Source organism: Pleurodeles waltl, chromosome 4_1 (assembly GCF_031143425.1).
Source record: "Pleurodeles waltl isolate 20211129_DDA chromosome 4_1, aPleWal1.hap1.20221129, whole genome shotgun sequence".
Lineage (NCBI taxonomy): Eukaryota > Metazoa > Chordata > Amphibia > Caudata > Salamandridae > Pleurodeles > Pleurodeles waltl.
Window position 1 is genome coordinate 358,632,102 of NC_090442.1, and position 25,852 is coordinate 358,657,953.

Consider the following 25,852-nt stretch of genomic DNA (forward strand, 5'->3'; position numbering starts at 1 on the left):
GGTATCAGTTCCCTAAGTCAATCAATCAAATAATTTCTTAAGTGCACTACTCACCCGGTAGGGTCTCAAGGCGCGGGGCGGTTACTGCTCGAAAAGCCATGTTTTTAGGTGCTTTCTGAAGGTTAGGAGGTCCTGGGTCTTGCGTAGGTTGGTGGGGAGGGAGTGCCAAGTCTTGGCGACGAGGTGGGAGAAGGATCTGCCACCGGAGGTGGTGCGTTGGGTGCGGGGGACTGCAGCGAGGGCGAGGTCGGTGGAGCGGGGCTGGCAAGTTGGTATTTGGAAGTTGACTTGTTCGTTGAGGTAGGCCGGTCCATTGTTGTGGAGGGCTTTGTGAGCGTGGACAAGGATTTTGAAAATTATCCTTTTGTTGATGGGCAGCCAGTGTAGGAATCTGAGGTGGGTGGATATGTGTTTGTGGCAAGAGAGGTTGAGGATGAGATGTGCGGCTGCGTTCTGGATTCGCTGGAGTTTTCTTTGAAGTTTGGCTGTGGTCCCTGCGTAGAGGGCGTTGCGTAGTCCAGTCTGCTGCTTATGAGGGTGTGGGTGACTGTTTTTCTTGTTTCTAGAGGGTTCCATTTGAAAGTCTTGCGTAGCATGCGAAGGGTGTTGAAGCAGGAGGATGATATGGCGTTGATTTGCTGGGTAATGGAGAGAGATGAGTCCAGTATGATGCCAAGGTTGCTAGCGTGGGAGGTGGGTGTTGGGTGTGGTCCGAGGGTGGTGGGCCACCAGGAGTCGTTCCATGCTGTCTTGTTGGGGCCGAAGATGATGATCTCTGTTTTGTCTGAGTTCAATTTGAGGTCGCTTGCTGTCATCCATTTGGTGATGTCGAGGAGTCCGGCGTGCAGGTTATTCTTGGCAGTGGCTGGGTTCCTAGTGAGGGAGATGATGAGCTGGGTTTCGTCAGCGTATGAAATGATGGTGATGCAGTGGGGGCGGAGGATGTTGGTGAGAGGAGCCATGTAGCTGTTGAAGAGGGTGGTGCTGAGGGAGGATCCTTGGGGGACCCCAAAGATGATCTTGGTGGCTGTAGACCGGAAAGGAGGGAGGCGAACTCTTAGAGTTCTTCTGGAGAGGAAGGAGGTGGGCCAGTCCAGGGCTTTGTGGTGAATTCTGGCATCGAAAAGGCATGCCCGGACGGTTTGGTGGCATACAGTGTCAAAAGCTGCATAGAGGTCTAGGAGGATGAGGGCGACGGTCTTGCCCTTGTCCACTCTGGTCCTGATGTCGTCTGTGCAGGCGGTCTCAGCGCTGTGATTCTTGCGGAATCCAGCCTGGGAGATGTCAAGTATGTTGTTCTCTTCTAGGAAGCGAGACAGTTGCACGTTTACTATCTTCTCAACGACCTTTGCGGGGAAGGGGAGAAGAGAAATGGGTCGGTAGTTTGTGAGGTCTTCAGGGTCTGCTTTGGGTTTTTTGAGAAGAGCGTTGACTTCGACGTGCTTCCAAATATATGGGAAAGTTGCAGTGTCGAAGGAACTGTTGATGACGGCCCGGAGCTAGGGAGCGATGATTTGGCTGGCCTTGTTGAAAATGTGGTGGGGGCAAGGGTCTGTTGGGGAGCCAGATTGAATGGAGTTCATGGTTTTGCCGATTTCTTCGTCGTTAGTGGGGGTCGTGGTTGGTGCGGCAGGGTGTTGTGGTGTTGGTTGTATCAGTGGTGGTGATGGTGGGTGCTGATGATGCGAAGCTATCGCGTATATCTGTGATTTTGCGGTGGAAGTAGTTGGAGAGGGAGTTGCAGAGGTCTTGTGAGTGTGGAGGGTCAATGGGGCAGGATTTGGGTTTGGTGAGTTCTTTAATGATGGCAAAGAGTTCCTTGCTGTTGTGTTTGTTGTTGTCTGTGCGTTCTTTGTAGAAGGACCGTTTGGTGGTCCGGATGAGTTGGTGGTGTTTTGCATGGCTGTTTTGAGGGCGGAGAAGTTGCTCATTGAGGGTTCTTGGCGCCAGGCTTTCTCAATTTTTCGGCATTCTTGTTTGGAAGACTAAAGTTCTGTGGTGAACCAGGGGGCGGTCTTGATGGTGCAGGTGTTGTTTGTTTTCAAAGGGACGAGGGAGTCTGCACAAGTTTCTAGCCATCGTGTGAGGTTGAGGGCGGTGGTGTTGGTGTCGTTGGTGATGGGAGGTGGAGCTTGTGCGAGGTTGGAGAACAGGTGTTCTTTGGAGATCTTGTTCCACTTGCGGTAGGGTGTAGTGTGTTGTTGGTGGTGGGTGGTGGGTTTCATGAAGGATAAGTGGATGCAGTGGTGGTCAGTAAGTAGTAGTTTTGCTACTGTGAGGCTGTCTTTTCTCCGTGTAGAGTCGCTTCAATCCAATGACTAAAGATGCAAACAATCTCCAACACATCTCTCAAACCTCCACACACAGGCATCTCAATAAAATCCCTTTGCACTCTGCTGAATGGACCTCCTGCTCTTCCAATGTGGCTCAAATTTACCACTATCCCTTTTCCCAAGTTCATTTGTTGACAAATGACCCAATAAAGGCAAACTGCTTCAGCAACTTGTCTAAACCTTGGATCGAACAAATTCTGTTTAAAAAGGCGAATCCTGGCATCCCTCCCAACATGTGTGTGACCTTGACAATACCTAGCCATTTGAAACAACAGACTGTTCGGCAAAACCAATTGACCCTCTTCTGAAACCCACAATTCATTCTATCGGAGTACACATTTCAATTTGCTCCCTGATGGTTTTTCCTCCTTGTCAACATTATTCTGCATTGTTCTAAATTCTTCCCAAGTATCTATTACAAGCAATGCATAATTTGGACATTATTTCATCTTCTTCAGATAACAATTCCCACTTATCTTTGAACGATATACAGTTCAATGCACAAAACTTTGCGAATTGATCCGCATATCCATTTCCCATTGACACAAAATCTTGCCACTTCAGATGTGCACTGCATTTCTCCACAGCAATTTTTTCAGGCATTTGGATAGCTTGCAACAAATCTCAAATTCTCTCACCATTTCTCACTGGTGAACCAGAACAGGACATGAAACCTCTCTGGGACCACAACTGGTCAAAGTCATGGAGTATTCAAAATCCATGTAGACTATCTGTATAGATGGTAATTTTAAGCTGAGGAGAAACCTGACGCTCTAGTAAGGGCTGCCAGTTCCGCTACTGCAGAATATACTCCTCAAAGCCAGGATGCTTCCAGTATACCAGTAATTGTACACACGGCATATCCTGCTCTCAGTAGTCCTGTAGTGTCTCTAAGACAGGAACCATGAACAAAGATAGTTCTGTAATTTTCTTCCAATCGGTTGTCTCTAATATCAGGTCTTGGTTTTGTGCACAGATCAGTTACTTCAAGACAATCATGCTCAATGTCTTCCAACTTTTCAATCTCAGCATTTTCATTCGGAAGCAAGGTTGCCGGGTTAGGCACTGTACAACTTTTCAATGACACATTTGGTGACCCTAGAATGCTCGTCTCATAACGTGTCAATCTTGCACCAGTCAGGTATTGGGTTTTGTTTCGGGTAAGTAAAATTTCAGCTGAGTGAGGGACCGTTATTATTAGGGTATGTCCCATCACAACACCTTCACACTGTGTGAGGCTCTGTCCAACCGCTGCAACTGCACGCAAACAGCCTGGTAAAACTACTGCAACTGGGTCTAAAGTAGCTAACAAATATGCTACTGGGCGGTTTACCCCTCCATGGACCTGCCTCAAGACAGACAATGAACATGCATCACATTCATGGCAAAACAACGTGAAGGACTTAGTGTAGTCAGGCATATCCACAGCCGGAGCTTTGCACAGATTCTCAATTCAGAAAACGCTTTCATGCAAGCATGGTCTAACACTAGGGGATCAGTGACTTCGTTGTGAGTCAGCTTCTGCAGTGGTTTGGAAATGACTTATAAATTTGGAATCCATTGGTGACAACAGCCTACCATCCCTAAAAACATCCTGACATCTCTCTTGGTGGTCGGGGGGGACTCATCTGCAATGTGGCTGTGACCATTTCTCTGGATATTTTTCTTATTAATTTCTCAATCTGGTGACCCAAGTATTTCTCTTCTTTCTGACAGTACTGACATTTGGAGACACTTTATGACCATTCTTTTCCAAATGGTTCATTAAGGCAATCGTGTCATACTTCAACTCTTCCTTCGTTTTGGATGCAATCAGCAAGTCATGAATGTACTGTACCAATGTCGATTGGAAAGGCAATTCCAGCGATTCCAAATTCTGTTTCAAGATCTGATTGAATATGGAAGGTGACTCTGAAAACCCTTGAGGAATTTGACACCAACAGTAAACTCGGTCCAAAAATTCACAACAAAACAATTGCCTATCCTCGTGAAGAGGCACAGAAAAAAAGGCTTGTGGCAAGTCTATGACGGTGAACCATTCAGCATCCCATAGAATCTGGAACAGAATCACAGCTGGATTCAGCACCACGGGGCAACATTTGATCACAATGTCATTTATTTTTCTCAGGTCCTGGACAATTCGAACCTTCCCACAGTGCTTTTTCAATCCCATTAAAAGTGAATTACATGGGCTGCTCAACATCTCTTTCAAAACTCCTTGTTTTACACATTCTGCAATTAGGTGAGCAACTTTCATAAGGATGCCCCATGTGATACTGGGGAGCCTGAGGTAAAATTGCGTTTAGTTTTAAGGAACTTTAACTGGCTCAGCTCCCTTTATCAGACCAATCTCTTTCCCTGTCAGATCCCACACTTTGTCTTTAACAGTTCCCTGTAAATCAGGAGGAAGCTCCTTCACTTTGAACACTGGAAAGAAATTAATCAGAGGGTACTCCTCACACTCGGTCTCTGAAACTGGGTCATCCTCATCATCACCATTTGTCTGTATCTTGATTCCATTGTTCGAACAAGTAATCGAGCATCTTGTCTTACACAGCAAAGTCTCTCCCCAGTAGGGATACCGGACTTTTTATTTTTTTTATTTTTTTTATTTATAAGAGTTTTCTATAGCGCTAGCAAGACCGAGAGGGTAACAGAGCGCTTTACAACAGAACAGGAAATAAACATAGGAAACACACGAGTCAAGAGTCACTTTGTACAATGAGGATACATATGGGTTCTCATGAATAGAAGGGTGGCAATTCGAGGAAGGGGGGGTGGTGAGGGAGAGACCCTTATTAATGAGAGGGTTGGTTTAGGAGGAATTCTTTCAGTAGTTTCTTAAAGGTCATGTGGGAGGTGTTAGATCTGATGTGGATGGGTAAGGAGTTCCATATTCTTGGAGCGTTGTTTGAGAAGGAGCATGATCAAGTTTTTTGCTTGTTGGGTTTCGGAAGGAGGTGGAGGAGAGAGTTTGTGCTTCTCAAAGATCTGATTTGACCAGCTTTCACTAGCTTGTTAGCGAGGTATTCAGGTTTCCCAGTGTGAAGGGCTTTGTGTGTCAGGCAGGCAGTGCGGAACAGGCAGCGGGCCTCAATCAAGAGCCATTTCATATTCTTCAGGGCTGGGGAGATGTGGTCAAATTTTTTAGTTCCTGTCACTAGTCTAGCTGCTGCATGAAGAGTGGACCTCATAGGGGCGAGTCGGGATTTGGCCGTGCCAGTGAGGATAGAGATCCCATAGTCTAGTCTTGAGAGTGCCAGTGCTTGAGTGGCCTGTTTGAGGTCATCTTGGGGAATGAAGGATTTAATTTTGTGAAGAAGTTTAAGGCTGCGGAAGGCATTATTAGCGTTTGACTTAATATGGTCTTGCAAGGTCAGGTTGGAGTCCAGAGAGATTCCCAGGGATTTGACCGTGGTAGATGGGGAGAGAGTACATTTGAGGGCGTCAATAGATTTTAGCCATTCTTGCAGTTGAGGAAGCTGGTTAGATTTCGAGAGGAGGAGTATTTCCGTCTTGTCGTGATTGAGTTTGAGGTGGTTATGTGAGAGCCAGCATAGGGCTTCTTTAAGGGTATTGTTCAGACGGTGGATGTCATCTAAGGAAGATAGTTCAATATAGAGTTGCGTGTCATCAGCATAGAGGTGGAAGGGGATATAAGCTCGAGTGAGGATAGTGGTAAGAGGGTCCATATAGATGTTGGAGAGAGGACAGAACCCTGGGGGACCCCTCTGGTAATGGGGAAGGTCGGCGAGGTCGAGTTAAGAAGTTTTACAAGCTGTGTACGGTTTTGTAGGAAGGAGGAAAACCAGCGGAGGACAGTGCCTTCAATGCCTACTCTCTTTTGGAGGGAGTCGAGAAGGAGTTTGTGGTCGACAGTGTCAAAGGCTGCTGTAAGATCAAGGAGAATGAGTAGGCAGGGTCTGTCAGAGTCAAGAGAGATGAGGAGGTCATCTACAATGTTGAGGATGACTGATTCAGTGCTGCAGCCTTTCCGGAAACCAGATTGAAGAGGGTTTAGGAGGCTGTTGGAATCAATATGTTGGGTTAATTGTTGGAGAGCACATTTTTCGAGAACTTTGGCCAGGAATGGAAGGTTGGAGACAGGTCTGTAGTTGTGGAGGTTGTTCGGGTCTGCTCCTGGTTTCTTTAAAATTCGCGTGATTTGGCCTAGTTTTAGGCAGTCTGGGAATACGCCCGTCTGAAGGGAGCTATTGATGATCATTGTCCAAGTAGGGGAGAGGGACTGGTGGAGTTTTTTTGCCAAGGAGGAAGGGAGGGGGTCAGCTAGGTGGGAGGAGGTTTTGGAGGAGGACATGAGTTTGGAGATGTCCGATACCAGGAGGGGTTGGAAAGAACTCCAGTTAGCGGAGGCCGGCCGATGCGTCCGGGCAGGGAGAGTGATTTCAGTTAGGAGGGAAGGGTTGTCGGGGAGGTATAGAGCGGGGATAAGATTGACAGTGGATGGGAGAAGGGGCACAATGTTGGGGGGAGAGTCCCTTACTAAGGAACATTCAATCTCAGTGATTTTATCGTTGAAGAAATTGGCAAAGTTAACGCAGGTGGCCTCAGTAGTGGGTAAGGGGTTGGGAGCAGGATTGGTCGTTTGTTGTTTAATGATGTTAAAGAGCTCTTTCGGGCGGTTTATGGCTCTGTCAAGGGTATTTTGGAAGAAGGATCTTTTTTCATTATATATGTGTTTTTTGTAACTTCTCCGTGCACTTCTGAGCTGATCTAAGTGGGTAGAGGAGGGGTCAGATCTCCAAAGTCTTTCCATGGCTCTGAGTTGTCTTCTCTCTGAGTTGAGGTCATTGTTGAACCAAGCTCTGGATGGGATGTTTCGCAGTCTTTTCAGTTTTAGAGGGGCAAGCTGATCCAATATGGTAGTTATAGTCGAGTTGTAGTGGGTGGTTAAGTCCGTCGTGGAGAGGATGGTCGAAGAGGGGGGGAAGAAGAGAGGTGATTTTTTTCTTCAAAGGTAGATAGGGGGATTTGGCTGACATTTCTTTTCCAACTAAAGGATTTTTGGGGATGGGGAGTGAGTTGGGGGATATAGTTGAGATGGAAAAGGATGATATGATGATCTGACCAGTCGACAGGAAGGATATCAACGACCTTGAGGGAATCTTTATGTGCTATAATCGCATCTAGTGTAGCGCCTTTGCTGTGGGTTTGGCCCTTGCAGTGTTGGGAAAGGTTGTTGCTGTGAAGGAGGTCATGTAGGGATTGAATGAGTGCATTGTTCTCATCATTCCAGCGATGGTTGAGATCGCCCAAGATGATAAAGTTGGGGTCAGAGGGAGCAGTGAGTTATTAGGTCAGCTAGGTGATCCGCAAAAGGTTGAGTATTACCCGGGGGTGGTAGAGAAGGTGGAAGGTCACCTTAGAGTTGACGCAGGTCTTCAAGGAGGCGTTCAAGTGTTCACAGGAATTGAAAATGAGAGCTTCTTTGAAATCAAGTTCTATGGTATTTTTGTGGATGATGGCAGTACCTCCCCCCGGTCGGTTCTTTCTCTCTTTGTTGTAGATAGAGTAGCCGGGAGGGACAAGGGTGTCCAAGATTGGTTGAGAGAGTTCGGTTAGCCAGGTCTCTGTGATGAAGGCAATGTCAATGTTATGGTTGAGGTTAGCGTCAGCAAGATCCGTAGCGTGTTTGACTGCTGATCTACAGTTAATGAGCATGCAGTTGGTGCGAGGATGGATCTTAGGCTCAGGTTTGGAAGGGAGAGGGGGGATATTAACGAGGTGGGCAGGGGGTCTGGGAGAGGGAGGTTGTATGCGTTGTCTCCTGCAACCGGTGATTGTAAGGAAATGCCTCCTTGGCATGGTTGCCCCCTGACTTTTTGCCTTTGCTGATGCTATGTTTACAATTGAAAGTGTGCTGAGGCCTGCTAACCAGGCCCCAGCACCAGTGTTCTTTCCCTAACCTGTACTTTTGTATCCACAATTGGCAGACCCTGGCATCCAGATAAGTCCCTTGTAACTGGTACTTCTGGTACCAAGGGCCCTGATGCCAAGGAAGGTCTCTAAGGGCTGCAGCATGTCTTATGCCACCCTGGAGACCTCTCACTCAGCACAGACACACTGCTGGCAGCTTGTGTGTGCTAGTGAGGACAAAACGAGTAAGTCGACATGGCACTCCCCTCAGGGTGCCATGCCAGCCTCTCACTGCCTATGCAGTATAGGTAAGACACCCCTCTAGCAGGCCTTACAGCCCTAAGGCAGGGTGCACTATACCATAGGTGAGGGTACCAGTGCATGAGCATGGTACCCCTACAGTGTCTAAACAAAACCTTAGACATTGTAAGTGCAGGGTAGCCATAAGAGTATATGGTCTGGGAGTCTGTCAAACACGAACTCCACAGCACCATAATGGCTACACTGAAAACTGGGAAGTTTGGTATCAAACTTCTCAGCACAATAAATGCACACTGTTGCTAGTGTACATTTTATTGAAAAATACACCCCAGAGGGCACCTTAGAGGTGCCCCCTGAAACTTAACCGACTGTCTGTGTAGGCTGACTAGTTCCAGCAGCCTGCCACACTAGAGACATGTTGCTGGCCCCATGGGGAGAGTGCCTTTGTCACTCTGAGGCCAGTAACAAAGCCTGCACTGGGTGGAGATGCTAACACCTCCCCCAGGCAGGAGCTGTAACACCTGGCGGTGAGCCTCAAAGGCTCACCCCTTTGTCACAGCCCAGCAGGGCACTCCAGCTTAGTGGAGTTGCCCGCCCCCTCCGGCCACGGCCCCCACTTTTGGCGGCAAGGCTGGAGGGAACAAAGAAAGCAACAAGGAGGAGTCACTGGCCAGTCAGGACAGCCCCTAAGGTGTCCTGAGCTGAAGTGACTCTAACTTTTAGAAATCCTCCATCTTGCAGATGGAGGATTCCCCCAATAGGGTTAGGATTGTGACCCCCTCCCCTTGGGAGGAGGCACAAAGAGGGTGTACCCACCCTCAGGGCTAGTAGCCATTGGCTACTAACCCCCCAGACCTAAACACGCCCTTAAATTTAGTATTTAAGGGCTACCCTGAACCCTAGAAAATTAGATTCCTGCAACTACAAGAAGAAGGACTGCCTAGCTGAAAACCCCTGCAGAGGAAGACCAGAAGACGACAACTGCCTTGGCCCCAGAAACTCACCGGCCTGTCTCCTGCCTTCCAAAGATCCTGCTCCAGCGACGCCTTCCAAAGGGACCAGCGACCTCGACATCCTGTGAGGACTGCCCCTGCTTCGAAAAGACAAGAAACTCCCGAGGACAGCGGACCTGCTCCAAGAAAGGCTGCAACTTTGTTTCCAGCAGCTTTGAAAGGACCCTGCAAGCTCCCCGCAAGAAGCGTGAGACTTGCAACACTGCACCCGGCGACCCCGACTCGGCTGGTGGAGATCCAACACCTCCGGAGGGACCCCAGGACTACTCTGATACTGTGAGTACCAAAACCTGTCCCCCCTGAGCCCCCACAGCGCCGCCTGCAGAGGGAATCCCGAGGCTTCCCCTGACCGCGACTCTTTGAATCCTAAGTCCCGACGCCTGGGAGAGACCCTGCACCCGCAGCCCCCAGGACCTGAAGGACCGGACTTTCGCTGGAGAAGTGACCCCCAGGAGTCCCTCTCCCTTGCCCAAGTGGAGGTTTCCCCGAGGAACCCCCCCCTTGCCTGCCTGCAGCGCTGAAGAGATCCGTTGATCTCTCATAGACTATCACTACAAACCCGACGCTTGTTTCTACACTGCACCCGGCCGCCCCCGCGCTGCTGAGGGTGAAATTCCTGTGTGGGCTTGTGTCCCCCCCGGTGCCCTACAAAACCCCCCTGGCCTGCCCTCCGAAGACGCGGGTACTTACCTGCTGGCAGACTGGAACCGGGGCACCCCCTTCTCCATTGAAGCCTATGTGTTTTGGGCACCACTTTGAACTCTGCACCTGACCGGCCCTGAGCTGCTGGTGTGGTGACTTTGGGGTTGCTCTGAACCCCCAACGGTGGGCTACTTTGGACCAAGAACTAAGCCCTGTAAGTGTCCTACTTACCTGGTTAACCTAACAAATACTTACCTCCCCTAGGAACTGTGAAAATTGCACTGTGTCCACTTTAAAACAGCTATTTGTCAAGAACTTGAAAAGTGTACATGCAATTTTTATGATTTAAAGTTCCTAAAGTACTTACCTGCAATAACTTTCGAATGAGATATTACATGTAGAATTCGAACCTGTGGTTCTTAAAATAAACTAAGAAAATATATTTTTCTATACAAAAACCTATTGGCTGGATTTGTCTCTGAGTGTGTGTACCTCATTTATTGTCTATGTGTATGTGCAACAAATGCTTAACACTACTCCTTGGATAAGCCTACTGCTCGACCACACTACCACAAAATAGAGCATTAGTATTATCTATTTTTACCACTATTTTACCTCTAAGGGGAACCCTTGGACTCTGTGCATGCTATTCCTTACTTTGAAATAGCACATACAGAGCCAACTTCCTACATTGGTGGATCAGCGGTGGGGTACAAGACTTTGCATTTGCTGGACTACTCAGCCAATACCTGATCACACAACAAATTCCAAAATTGTCATTAGAAATTGATTTTTGCAATTTGAAAAGTTTTCTAAATTCTTAAAAGACCTGCTAGGGCCTTGTGTTAGATCCTGTTTAGCATTTCTTTCAGAGTTTAAAAGTTTGTAAAAGTTTGAATTAGATTCTAGAACCAGTTGTAGATTCTTAAAAAGTATTCCAACTTTTAGAAGCAAAATGTCTAGCACAGATGTGACTGTGGTGGAACTCGACACCACACCTTACCTCCATCTTAAGATGAGGGAGCTAAGGTCACTCTGTAAAATAAAGAAAATAACAATGGGCCCCAAACCTACCAAAATACAGCTCCAGGAGCTTTTGGCAGAGTTTGAAAAGGCCAACCCCTCTGAGGGTGGCAACTCAGAGGAAGAAGATAGTGACTTGGAGGAAAATTCCCCCCTACCAGTCCTATCTAGGGAGAACAGGGTCCCTCAAACCCTGACTCCAAAAATAATAGTCAGAGATGCTGGTTCCCTCACAGGAGAGACCAACACCTCTGAAATCACTGAGGATAACCCCAGTGAAGAGGACATCCAGTTAGCCAGGATGGCCAAAAGATTGGCTTTGGAAAGACAGATCCTAGCCATAGAGAGGGAAAGACAAGAGATGGGCCTAGGACCCATCAATGGTGGCAGCAACATAAATAGGGTCAGAGATTCTCCTGACATGTTGAAAATCCCTAAAGGGATTGTAACTAAATATGAAGATGGTGATGACATCACCAAATGGTTCACAGCTTTTGAGAGGGCTTGTGTAACCAGAAAAGTGAACAGATCTCACTGGGGTGCTCTCCTTTGGGAAATGTTCACAGGAAAGTGTAGGGATAGACTCCTCACACTCTCTGGACAAGATGCAGAATCTTATGACCTCATGAAGGGTACCCTGATTGAGGGCTTTGGATTCTCCACTGAGGAGTATAGGATTAGATTCAGGGGGGCTCAAAAATCCTCGAGCCAGACCTGGGTTGACTTTGTAGACTACTCAGTGAAAACACTAGATGGTTGGATTCAAGGCAGTGGTGTAAGTAATTATGATGGGCTGTACAATTTATTTGTGAAAGAACACCTATTGAGTAATTGTTTCAATGATAAACTGCATCAGCATCTGGTAGACCTAGGACCAATTTCTCCCCAAGAATTGGGAAAGAAGGCGGACCATTGGGTCAAGACAAGGGTGTCCAAGACTTCAACAGGGGGTGACCAAAAGAAAGGGGTCACAAAGACTCCCCAGGGGAAGGGTGATGAGACAACCAAAACTAAAAATAGTAAAGAGTCTTCTACAGGCCCCCAAAAACCTGCACAGGAGGGTGGGCCCAGAGCCTCTTCACAAAACAATGGGTACAAGGGTAAAAACTTTGATCCCAAAAAGGCCTGGTGTCATAGCTGTAAACAGCATGGACACCAAACTGGAGACAAGGCCTGTCCCAAGAAAGGTTCCACTCCAAACTCCCATCCAGGTAACACTGGTATGGCTAGTCTCCAAGTGGGATCAACAGTGTGCCCAGAGCAAATCAGGGTCCACACTGAAGCTACTCTAGTTTCTGAGGGTGGGGTGGATTTAGCCACACTAGCTGTCTGGCCGCCTAACATGCAAAAATACAGACAGCAACTCTTAATTAATGGGACTAGAATAGAGGGCCTGAGGGATACAGGTGCCAGTGTCACCATGGTGACAGAGAAACTGGTTTCCCCTGGCCAATACCTGACTGGAAAAACTTACACAGTCACCAACGCTGACAATCAGAGAAAAGTACATCCCATGGCAATGGTTACTTTAGAATGGGGAGGGGTCAATGGCCTGAAACAGGTGGTGGTCTCCTCAAATATCCCAGTGGACTGTCTGCTTGGAAATGACCTGGAGTCCTCAGCATGGGCTGAGGTAGAACTAAAAACCCATGCAGCAATGCTGGGTATCCCTGAACTGGTGTGTGTGAAAACAAGAGCACAATGCAAGGCACAGGGTGAACAAGTAGAGCTGGAGTCTGGAAGAATGGCCCAGCCTACCAAGAGGAAAGGAAAGTCAGTTGGGAAACCAACTACAACACAGCAAAAGAAAGGGAACCTCTCTTCTCAGGAAGAAGTTCTGCCCTCTGAGGGAACTGAGCCTTTGGAGCTTGAACCTTATCAGGTTGAGCTCTTAGGCCCAGGGGGACCCTCAAGGGAGGAGCTGTGTAAGGGACAAGAAACCTGTCCCTCTCTTGAAGGCCTTAGGCAGCAAGCTGCTGAAGAGTCCAAGGGCAAGAAAAATGGAACACATAGGGTCTATTGGGAGGATGGACTCCTGTACACTGAGGCCAGAGACCCCAAACCTGGTGCCACTAGGAGAGTGGTAGTGCCTCAGCTGTTCAGAGAGTTCATCCTAACATTGGCCCATGACATTCCCCTTGCTGGACACTTGGGACAAACCAAGACGTGGGAGAGGCTAGTCAACCACTTCTACTGGCCCAATATGTCCAACATGGTTAAGGAGTTTTGCCTCTCCTGCCCCACCTGTCAAGCCAGTGGTAAGACAGGTGGGCATCCAAAGGCCCCCCTCATTCCACTTCCAGTGGTGGGGGTTCCCTTTGAAAGAGTGGGTGTGGACATAGTTGGTCCACTAGAACCTCCCACAGCCTCAGGAAATATGTATATCCTGGTAGTAGTGGATCATGCTACCAGGTATCCTGAAGCTATTCCCCTTAGGTCGACTACTGCCCCTGCAGTAGCCAAGGCCCTCATTGGTATCTTTACCAGAGTGGGTTTCCCTAAGGAGGTGGTGTCTGACAGAGGTGCCAACTTCATGTCAGCATACCTGAAACATATGTGGAATGAGTGTGGAGTGACTTATAAATTCACTACACCTTACCATCCACAAACTAATGGCTTAGTTGAGAGATTCAACAAGACATTAAAGGGCATGATCATGGGGCTCCCAGAAAAACTCAAAAGGAGATGGGATGTCCTCCTGCCATGTCTGCTTTTCGCTTACAGGGAGGTGCCACAGAAGGGAGTAGGATTCTCACCCTTTGAACTTCTGTTTGGTCATCCTGTAAGGGGACCACTTGCTCTTGTTAAAGAAGGCTGGGAGAGACCTCTTCATGAGCCTAAACAAGACATAGTGGACTATGTACTTGGCCTTCGCTCTAGAATGGCAGAGTACATGGAAAAGGCAACCAAAAACCTTGAGGCCAGCCAACAGCTCCAGAAGTTTTGGTATGACCAAAAGGCTGCACTGGTTGAGTTCCAACCAGGGCAGAAAGTCTGGGTTCTGGAGCCAGTGGCTCCCAGGGCACTCCAGGACAAATGGAGTGGCCCTTACCCAGTGCTAGAAAGGAAGAGTCAGGTCACCTACCTGGTGGACCTGGGCACAAGCAGGAGCCCCAAGAGGGTGATCCATGTGAACCGCCTTAAGCTCTTCCATGACAGGGCTGATGTGAATCTGTTGATGGTAACAGATGAGGATCAGGAGGCAGAGAGTGAACCTCTCCCTGATCTTCTGTCATCAGACCCAAAAGATGGCTCAGTAGATGGAGTGATCTACTCAGACACCCTCTCTGGCCAACAGCAAGCTGATTGTAGGAGAGTCCTACAACAGTTTCCTGAACTCTTCTCCTTAACCCCTGGTCAGACACACCTGTGTACCCATGATGTGGACACAGGAGACAGCATGCCTGTCAAAAACAAAATCTTTAGACAGTCTGACCATGTTAAGGAAAGCATCAAGGTGGAAGTCCACAAGATGCTAGAATTGGGAGTAATTGAGCGCTCTGACAGCCCCTGGGCTAGCCCAGTGGTCTTAGTCCCCAAACCTCACACCAAAGATGGAAAGAAAGAGATGAGGTTTTGTGTGGACTACCGAGGGCGCAATTCTGTCACCAAGACAGATGCTCATCCAATTCCAAGAGCTGATGAGCTCATAGATAAATTAGGTGCTGCCAAATTCTTAAGTACCTTTGACTTGACAGCAGGGTACTGGCAAATAAAAATGGCACCTGGAGCAAAAGAGAAAACAGCATTCTCCACACCTGATGGGCATTATCAGTTTACTGTTATGCCCTTTGGTTTAAAGAATGCCCCTGCCACCTTCCAAAGGTTGGTGAATCAAGTCCTTGCTGGCTTGGAGTCCTTTAGCACAGCTTATCTTGATGATATTGCTGTCTTTAGCTCCACCTGGCAGGATCACCTGGTCCACCTGAAGAAGGTTTTGAAGGCTCTGCAATCTGCAGGCCTCTCTATCAAGGCATCCAAATGCCAGATAGGGCAGGGAACTGTGGTTTACTTGGGCCACCTTGTAGGTGGAGGCCAAGTTCAGCCACTCCAACCCAAGATCCAGACTATTCTGGACTGGGTAGCTCCAAAAACCCAGACTCAAGTCAGGGCATTCCTTGGCTTGACTGGGTATTACAGGAGGTTTGTGAAGGGATATGGATCCATTGTGACAGCCCTCACTGAACTCACCTCCAAGAAAATGCCCAAGAAAGTGAACTGGACTGTGGAATGCCAACAGGCCTTTGACACCCTGAAACAAGCAATGTGCTCAGCACCAGTTCTAAAAGCTCCAGATTATTCTAAGCAGTTCATTGTGCAGACTGATGCCTCTGAACATGGGATAGGGGCAGTTTTGTCCCAAACAAATGATGATGGCCTTGACCAGCCTGTTGCTTTCATTAGCAGGAGGTTACTCCCCAGGGAGCAGCGTTGGAGTGCCATTGAGAGGGAGGCCTTTGCTGTGGTTTGGTCCCTGAAGAAGCTGAGACCATACCTCTTTGGGACTCACTTCCTAGTTCAAACTGACCACAGACCTCTCAAATGGCTGATGCAAATGAAAGGTGAAAATCCTAAACTGTTGAGGTGGTCCATCTCCCTACAGGGAATGGACTTTATAGTGGAACACAGACCTGGGACTGCCCATGCCAATGCAGATGGCCTTTCCAGGTTCTTCCACTTAGAAAATGAAGACTCTCTTGGGAAAGGTTAGTCTCATCCTCTTTCGTTTGGGGGGGGGTTGTGTAAGGAAATGCCTCCTTGGCATGGTTGCCCCCTGACTTTTTGCCTTTGCTGATGCTATGTTTACAATTGAAAGTGTGCTGAGGCCTGCTAACCAGGCCCCAGCACCAGTGTTCTTTCCCTATCCTGTACTTTTGTATCCACAATTGGCAGACCCTGGCATCCAGATAAGTCCCTTGTAACTGGTACTTCTGGTACCAAGGGCCCTGATGCCAAGGAAGGTCTCTAAGGGCTGCAGCATGTCTTATGCCACCCTGGAGACCTCTCACTCAGCACAGACACACTGCTGGCAGCTTGTGTGTGCTAGTGAGGACAAAACGAGTAAGTCGACATGGCACTCCCCTCAGGGTGCCATGCCAGCCTCTCACTGCCTATGCAGTATAGGTAAGACACCCCTCTAGCAGGCCTTACAGCCCTAAGGCAGGGTGCACTATACCATAGGTGAGGGTACCAGTGCATGAGCATGGTACCCCTACAGTGTCTAAACAAAACCTTAGACATTGTAAGTGCAGGGTAGCCATAAGAGTATATGGTCTGGGAGTCTGTCAAACACGAACTCCACAGCACCATAATGGCTACACTGAAAACTGGGAAGTTTGGTATCAAACTTCTCAGCACAATAAATGCACACTGATGCCAGTGTACATTTTATTGAAAAATACACCCCAGAGGGCACCTTAGAGGTGCCCCCTGAAACTTAACCGACTGTCTGTGTAGGCTGACTAGTTCCAGCAGCCTGCCACACTAGAGACATGTTGCTGGCCCCATGGGGAGAGTGCCTTTGTCACTCTGAGGCCAGTAACAAAGCCTGCACTGGGTGGAGATGCTAACACCTCCCCCAGGCAGGAGCTGTAACACCTGGCGGTGAGCCTCAAAGGCTCACCCCTTTGTCACAGCCCAGCAGGGCACTCCAGCTTAGTGGAGTTGCCCGCCCCCTCCGGCCACGGCCCCCACTTTTGGCGGCAAGGCTGGAGGGAACAAAGAAAGCAACAAGGAGGAGTCACTGGCCAGTCAGGACAGCCCCTAAGGTGTCCTGAGCTGAAGTGACTCTAACTTTTAGAAATCCTCCATCTTGCAGATGGAGGATTCCCCCAATAGGGTTAGGATTGTGACCCCCTCCCCTTGGGAGGAGGCACAAAGAGGGTGTACCCACCCTCAGGGCTAGTAGCCATTGGCTACTAACCCCCCAGACCTAAACACGCCCTTAAATTTAGTATTTAAGGGCTACCCTGAACCCTAGAAAATTAGATTCCTGCAACTACAAGAAGAAGGACTGCCTAGCTGAAAACCCCTGCAGAGGAAGACCAGAAGACGACAACTGCCTTGGCCCCAGAAACTCACCGGCCTGTCTCCTGCCTTCCAAAGATCCTGCTCCAGCGACGCCTTCCAAAGGGACCAGCGACCTCGACATCCTGTGAGGACTGCCCCTGCTCCGAAAAGACAAGAAACTCCCGAGGACAGCGGACCTGCTCCAAGAAAGGCTGCAACTTTGTTTCCAGCAGCTTTGAAAGGACCCTGCAAGCTCCCCGCAAGAAGCGTGAGACTTGCAACACTGCACCCGGCGACCCCGACTCGGCTGGTGGAGATCCAACACCTCCGGAGGGACCCCAGGACTACTCTGATACTGTGAGTACCAAAACCTGTCCCCCCTGAGCCCCCACAGCGCCGCCTGCAGAGGGAATCCCGAGGCTTCCCCTGACCGCGACTCTTTGAATCCTAAGTCCCGACGCCTGGGAGAGACCCTGCACCCGCAGCCCCCAGGACCTGAAGGACCGGACTTTCGCTGGAGAAGTGACCCCCAGGAGTCCCTCTCCCTTGCCCAAGTGGAGGTTTCCCCGAGGAACCCCCCCCTTGCCTGCCTGCAGCGCTGAAGAGATCCGTTGATCTCTCATAGACTATCACTACAAACCCGACGCTTGTTTCTACACTGCACCCGGCCGCCCCCGCGCTGCTGAGGGTGAAATTCCTGTGTGGGCTTGTGTCCCCCCCGGTGCCCTACAAAACCCCCCTGGCCTGCCCTCCGAAGACGCGGGTACTTACCTGCTGGCAGACTGGAACCGGGGCACCCCCTTCTCCATTGAAGCCTATGTGTTTTGGGCACCACTTTGAATTCTGCACCTGACCGGCCCTGAGCTGCTGGTGTGGTGACTTTGGGGTTGCTCTGAACCCCCAACGGTGGGCTACTTTGGACCAAGAACTAAGCCCTGTAAGTGTCCTACTTACCTGGTTAACCTAACAAATACTTACCTCCCCTAGGAACTGTGAACATTGCACTAAGTGTCCACTTTAAAACAGCTATTTGTCAAGAACTTGAAAAGTGTACATGCAATTTTTATGATTTAAAGTTCCTAAAGTACTTACCTGCAATACCTTTCGAATGAGATATTACATGTAGAATTCGAACCTGTGGTTCTTAAAATAAACTAAGAAAATATATTTTTCTATACAAAAACCTATTGGCTGGATTTGTCTCTGAGTGTGTGTACCTCATTTATTGTCTATGTGTATGTGCAACAAATGCTTAACACTACTCCTTGGATAAGCCTACTGCTCGACCACACTACCACAAAATAGAGCATTAGTATTATCTATTTTTACCACTATTTTACCTCTAAGGGGAACCCTTGGACTCTGTGCATGCTATTCCTTACTTTGAAATAGCACATACAGAGCCAACTTCCTACAGTGATGACTTGTATGTTAGAAGGGGTGATCAGGGTGGGGAGGGACGGGTTATAGGAGAGAGCGAGTATGGTGGCTTCCTTGTGGGATAAAGGACGGATGGTTCTTCTAGGTCTCGAGGTGTTACGAGGAAGGGGTCTAGAGGGCCAGTGGATACTCTGTGAAGAGTTGTTGGCCGACAGAAGCGTGAGTGTCTGGGTCGGCACTGGGGGAAACAGTGAGTCGAGGCTTTTCGCTAATTTGTTAATGCCTTGAATGATGAGTTTTAGTTGGGATTCAAGGTTGGAGAGCCGTGAATTAATATTAGTGGAGGGAGAGGAATTAGGGCTGGAGGAGTGGGAGGAAAAGTTCTTCTTAGGTAGGGGCTGGGGAGATTGATTCGGATGGGATATAGGATCATTGGGCAGAAGGTTAAAGGAGGCTGTCGAGGGGTGGGAGGGGTTAGAGTCAGAGTAAGGGTTAGGGGAGAAAGGGGGGGCAGGCTTGATATGAAAGTCTCTACAGGTCAACAAGTTGGGTCTAGAGGGGATCCGGGCGAGAGGGGGGGGAATGAGGGGCGATGGAGGGGGGGGGGGAGTCAAAGGGGGGTTCGGGGAAAGGAGAGGTGTTGTGGGGGAGGATCACAGGAGTTTGGGAGGAGGAGACAGAGTGGGCGTAGTGACAGGGGGTATTGAGGTTAAGGGAGTAAGAGGCATGATTGAGGTGAGAGGGGAAAATGGGGATGAGTGGGTCAGACAGGATGGGGTTGTCGGCACTGGGAGCCGGGGGGGGCAGGGGGTGGTGGTGGGGGGGATAATGGGGGTGGGGTGGGGTGGGGTGTCAATGGGCTGGGGGCGGATGGGGGGGAGGGAGTGTAGACTTAAGGGAGGGGAATAAGGATTCACAGACTACTTTTGCAATCCTTTAAAGTTGCCAATTTTAACCTCATTTGGTTCTGTATTAGGGTTGGTCAAATACTGATTCACTACTCCCACAATCTGAACATGCATCACACTTATGACAAAACAACGTGAAGGACTTAGTGTAGTCAGGCATATCCAACTAACTGTCTTTCCAGAAAGGGGCAAGTTCAGAACTTCAGCCGTTCTTACTGTAGAGCGAGTAGCTCCTGTGTCGACCAAGAACGAGACTTTGTGACCCATTACCTTTTACCTTCACATTTGGGCCTTTCTGATCTACTTCTAAAGAGGCTGCAAGCACACATTTCTCCTCAACCGAACTCTTGCTCACCCAATCATCATGTATTCCATCCTCACTGTGTAACAAGAATTGTTGTACTTTGTTATTACTCTGGTTAGACCTCTGACCTGTGACCTGTTGAGAAAGCATCACCTGCTGCTGTTCCACCGGGGCTTGAGGTATTTGAATTTGCTGTCTATGTACCGGCTGCAACTGTGTAATTTGTACACGTGGCATTTGCACCTGCTGCATGAGTTGAAAATTTTGCATTTGATTCATATTATTTTGGAAGTTCGGATTATGACCTCTCATTCTTGGTCCTCTCATGCTTTTGGAACGAGTTGATGTCACTTGTTTGCTGAACGAAACCTTCCTGCACCATCATCGGACACTCCCGCTTCCAGTGTCCACCCACTCCACAAGCGTGACAAGGCAACAATCTCTTCATTCCCTGCACATAATTTTGGACCACTATAGTATTCAAATCGGGATTGCGATTTCCATTACCAATTCCTATGTGACCTCTACCTCTCATCTGATTTTGAAGCAACACATTTACCTGCTGCTGCTGCAGAAAATTTCCCTGCATCCTTGTTTGTGCCGATTTAATCTGCATCACCATCGCCTTTTCCTTCAACTTTCTTTGCTTCAACTTAACCACATCACTACAGTACGTCGCATACTGTACCACCTCATCAGTCTGCTTTGCTTGCTAGCAAATCAAATGACTCTTAATTATCTGGCTAATTTCAGGTCTCAATCCTTCCCCAAATCTGAACACAAAATGAATCATGTCTTTCGGCTCAATTGTCTCCGTACCACTGTAAAGCCTGCAACAATCTCTCATAATACGCATGTAGCGATTCTTTTGCTTCCTGAGCTGTCCTGTCTATTCTCTGCCAGTCAATGTTTTGGGGCGAAATGCTCGTCTTCAAAAATTCAATCACTTTATAGTAATATTTCATTACTTCAGGAGATCGGGCACCCGTATTCGGAACTCTCTCCGGTTCCTTTGTTGGCCAATCTACATTCCTCTTACACTCCATCCACATATCAGCTGGAACTACTATCTCTAATAGAGTGTTCAAGTCTTCCCATAGGCACTTTGCAAGTTTCACAAACCTGTCCTTGCTGGAATCTTTCTCATTGGTAAGATCTTCACCAGATCCTTGCCCTGCTGCACATTTGCAGTCAGCTCCACAGAATCCCTTTTTCTTTTATCTCTTTTCTTTGCCCATCTGCCTAAGGCTCCCCATGTCTGGACACTTTGGAGTAACACCCTAGGGTGTGCCTTCATCCCTCCAGATCTCATGTGTTCAAAGTTTTTTGTGTCAAAATCCAACCTGTAACTCCGTCTCAAGTGTTTCGTCTTCTCGATTTCTATGCTGTACTTCTCTGCCAGATCTGCTAACCTTTGATGCACATTGCTCACTTCCCTCATAATTGTGCGGCACAGATATCTCAGTTCTGCTTCTGGGTAGGACTCTAATCTGTTCACACCCATAGTTCCTTCAATGAGTTCACCCACTTCCATTCCTAGTCTCTTATACTTCAAGTACTCCTATCCCCTAGGAGCACTCTGTGGGTTATTCAGCTTGTCTAACCATTCAGTCAATTGTTGGGCAGTCAAACCTTGCAGCGAAATGTTGTTGGCCTGGGTATATGACACTTGTTGCACCATTGTATTCTAGGACTGCGGTGTCAGTAATTTCAGGCTCTGACCAACGTTCAACCCTATGACAGTATCCTGAGGAACTCTGAATGGGCTAAGGTCTAGCAATGATCTTGATCCGTCAAAGGCCTGTCCCATAGGAGACACTACTCGGATATTCTCATTAAGTCTTCCCCTCATTGAACTCTGACTCAGTACTCATTGTCCATTAGCACTGGTTTTCTCTTGTGCGAACAAAGGTACAACGGGACCAATGGTGACAGGTACAGATACAGCATTTGGGCTTGGTCTAACACTCAAGTTCTGAGGGTGCATAGTTCCTATATTCTGACTCATCAGTACGGACCTGTCTGACTGTGTCCCTATTATCAGTGCATATGTTGGCACTGCTTGTGTCTGCACTTGAGGCAGTAAAAGTGGAGTTGGCTGTGTCTGAACCAATATCGGTTTTGGGAAAACCTGTCCTGTTGACACTGTCAAGTTTGTGGCAGTTTCCACTATAGGTTCATCAGGGTAAAACCTCTGGACATTCAACTGTGGCACCTGGGTTTGTGCTACTGCAGTAATAGGTGCACTAAGACTGCTCTGCATAGGGCACACTAGGATTAATCTGCACTGGAGTGGATTGTTACGTTAACCTGTGTCGGTGCTGAAGGGTTTATACTAGTGCTCGGAACATTCTCTTTCACTGCGTATGGTGGGGATGATTTCTCAATAACTGTAAAATAAACTCATAATCGTCTGACTCTTCCTCAAGCGTGAAAAATCTCCTAGACTCTTTTGATCTCCACTCCCTATTCTCTGACGCGCTCCTGTTTGTTTTTCTGGTAGTTTTCCTCCCTTCTCCCTCGCTGTCCTGTGTATTTGCTGAAAACAGTTTAATCCCCTGGAAAGTCTCACCTCTCCACAATTTCTGATCACTGTCCCATCCAGCCTCCGCTAGTGTGTTTTCAGCTTTTCTCATTCCCCTCTCAAATTTATGTTGCTGTCTGGCTACTATCTCCGAGATTGCCAATGCCTTGAACTGTGCTGGTCTCAGAGGGGGTTTCAGATCACATAGCACCCTCCTCAGATTCTCTAAGCTCCTCAAAGTAAGTGTTCAGTGGGCAGGAAACACTAAGCTCCCATGTTTCTCTGTCATTTTGCACCATTGTTTCAGCCAAAGACATGGCCTGACACCTTGCTCTTTGATTACAATGTAAGCTGGTGTACCTTCTGGTGGGGCAATATCACCTATACTCGTTGCATTGTGTGTATGTCCCCTTAAAGCACTCTTTAAAGCTTCAAAAAATTCATTTTTGCGTCCTCACAATCAAACTAGGAAGTCACTTTTAATCCCAGAATTCTCTTCACCGACCTTCTCAACCAATTGCATTTCACGGACGGCTGCCAATCCGTGCGCGACCCTTCTCACTAACCAACGGATCCCAGCGCAGCTCCAATGACATTACACTCACACGTACTGCCGCTGACAAAGTCTTGCGGCTTGTCCTCCCAAACTCAGATCCACACAAAACGAATGCAAAATTATTGCGAGCACTAAACAAAATCAAAACCCAATTTGTCAGTTTATTACAGGTAAAGTAACACAAACGCTTTAGAAGCTTTACAGATTTTTCACTGACGGCTTTCGCTCTAGCAGCTACTCCTCTCTCAGTTTCCCTGATTCACAAGCAAAATTCGACCCGTGAATTTCACTCTGAAACTGATCAGTGGGTCTGTCCTTGTGCACATAGGACTTGGCAAATCTCAGTTGAAAAATTATTTCACTCACTTTGACTCACATTCTGATTTGTGGACCACGCCCGATTGACCTATTAAACCAGACAAATTACAACAAAAACCAAGTGTCTGATACACTTTTCAATATACTCCGGAGCCTTAGACCACACAGGGTTCGTATACCAACAACCACGTGGACAATTTTTGAGCACACAGCGCCACACACATGTGAATATCAATGACATCCCTACTCTCCCACTTCGGAGTATGCAAACTCCCTAAACCCTCACAAACATCACAATTCACCTGCGATTTGTATAAGCTGTGCAAACGCAAAACCTACTTCATTCGCACCGTCACTAGAACACTAAGAACATCCTCAAACAATCATTGGAAAGCTCCAAGATTCTTGGAAAGTCATTTCAGGTGCTTAGGGGCACATTTTCTCTTCACTTCGTTTTATTTGGTCTGAAAAAAATCTAAAATTTCACCAATTTCAACAAATCTGTGATTTATTTTGCTCTCTGTAGGATAATTAACCCTTACCCTACTACCAGCTCTGGGTACACATGTTATTGCTCACTTACAATCTCTGAGATCCATTCTCTTCTACCTATCTCTGGACTTTATGATGGGCTCTTAAGGAGACACACCATGTACCGGGCCTCTATGGTGGGCTCTTAAGGAGACAAACCATGTACCGGGCCTCTATGATGGGCTCTTAAGGAGACAAACCATCAATCTCTGCTACCATCTCGGTTAGCACCTCAACCTTATTAAATAAACTTACAAGGAAGGCGCTTGTAGGCCGATGGACCTTTTGACTGCGCTTCAAGTAGTTCCACCATATAACCCGTACCAATACAGTTCAATAACAATCAATGACATCAATAATCAGTAGGAGTCAGTAATTTCCACACATCATAGCCTTGCGGTCATGAATAACTACACCTTTATGTAAAAGTTAGAATGTTTATTTCCCTATATTAACAATGCTAATGTTACGTAACTTAGTCTCAAAATCAAATGATAAACATACAGAACCAATACTGGCTGACCAAAGCAGCAAAATAATCGCAATCTAGTCAAAGCTTGAGCTACAACACATTTTAATGTTACAGTACAAGTTAACAACATGAATAACTGCACAAACGAAATAGTGTACATTGAGATTCAGCAAAGAAAATACATCAACTGTAATTACATATAGTGAACTTCATCAGTGAGGACCCTACCTAACATCAGATCAGAATAGCATGTTTGGCTTCATGCAAACCAATTTAGTCAACACAAAAACTGGAAAAACATCTAACCATAGCTTTATCAAAATAGCGGTTGGTACCTAGAGACAAAAGCAAATAGACATAACAATGAGTAACATTATCTTATATCTGTCCTCAATATCGTTCAGCAAGCTGTGACAGTCTTTGGACATCAGTTCGGACAGCAAGACATCAGGATTCAGCATCAAAGTTCAGAAAAGCAATGTCTCTTTATGTAATTCGGAAAAGGTTCAGAAAGAAAGGGAAAATGCCGCGGAATGGCTTCTCTTCTCTCGCTGCGGTCCGGCTAAGTTAGATTTCCTAAAACTACTTCCCACATCCTAATTGGTCAAAGAATCGCAGTTTGCATCTAGTCCAATAAAAATAAAACCTAAAAATCTAAAGTTTTATTACTACATGGTTCACATGTCGATGATTGGCTCCTCTTCTCCTTTTCCCATCGTTCGGCTTGTCATATTGTTGCAACTTATACTCCAGTCAGTGCATCCATTGTCTTTTCTTGGGAAGGTCAGTCTTACACATATTATGATATACAATGTTTCCCTAGCTAGTACAGCATCTTCTAGCAAGCAGTTTATCATGAGAACTGACTTCAGCTACGAGCACATGGTCAATACAGTGGAAAATTATAATTTAATTCTCCAAGCAACCATTTTATAAAACGTCTAAGAAATGCAGCTTGGCATGAGGCCGTGCAACTAGGTGCAAAACCTCGCTAAGTTAAGGCCCATGAATTAATAAAGCTAAGACATAGGCCCTCATTATGAACATGGCAGTCCGTTCCACACGGCCGGCGGTGGCGGTAGAAACCGCCAACAGAGGAGCGGTCCGGACCACCAAATAATGAACTAAACAAAACTATTGCATCCTGCCCACCGCCAGGAAAGTAGTCCCACTGACGGTGGCAGAGTTCGCCCACAGGCCGTCGGAAAGGCCCAACCCACCCATCAAATTATGAACACCATTCCGTCGCCAGTTCCGGGGCGGGAACCACCGCCACACAAAGCCAGGCGGAAATGAAACAGATAGAAGGAAACACTCACCGGAGTACCACAATACGTGCAGCGGCAGCCATGGACAGAGAGCTGCAGATCATGCCAGCCTTGTTCCTTGCCATATATCTACACAACCGAGACCACCGATGAAAACGACGAAGGTAAGTACCGCAACCTACAACACAAGGGAGGAAAGGGCAACCTTACATACCCACCCACAACACCCAGCCCGCAAAGCCTCCCCAACCATTCCCAGCAGCACTAGTCAGACACCCCACACTAAGAGGGACGTACCAACGTGGCCATAGGACATACAATAGCCCATACACATAAATCATTTAAACAAACACCAGGGTGGAACTGCATGCAGCCCAAACACAGGCCACACAGAAACTTTATTAACTCGCTCAGTGAGCTAGATGAAGCAAAC